Consider the following 434-nt stretch of genomic DNA (forward strand, 5'->3'; position numbering starts at 1 on the left):
ATGAACTTGCATAGGTTATCATTTTGATCTACAGCATAAACACAATCTAAATGGTAACAAAAATTACATCAGCATCCGAACTGAAACAGACTCTTATATGTACCAAGAGTTTCCATTTTTCTAGAAAATCACAAGAGGTTTTTTTGTTGTGTTTTGTCTTTCTGAGTAAAGAAAAAAATATTTGTTTCAGCTACTATGGAAATAGCACCTATTTCAGATATTATGGGAAGTAACAGGATGTACAAAATGCTGTCAGGGAAAATTCTGTATTATCTTTGTAGCAAAGTATAGCTGCTGTCTTATAAGCAAATTCAATTCATATGGCAGTCTAAGATAAACATTAAAAAACCTACAAGGGAACAAAAGAAAAAGAACAAAGCTGACCAACTGACAACGTGCTTTAATTTAACTCTCCAAGTCTCAGAACTACTCAC

This window comes from Mesitornis unicolor, unplaced genomic scaffold, assembly GCF_000695765.1.
Source record: "Mesitornis unicolor isolate BGI_N332 unplaced genomic scaffold, ASM69576v1 scaffold14482, whole genome shotgun sequence".
Taxonomy (NCBI): Eukaryota; Metazoa; Chordata; class Aves; order Mesitornithiformes; family Mesitornithidae; genus Mesitornis; species Mesitornis unicolor.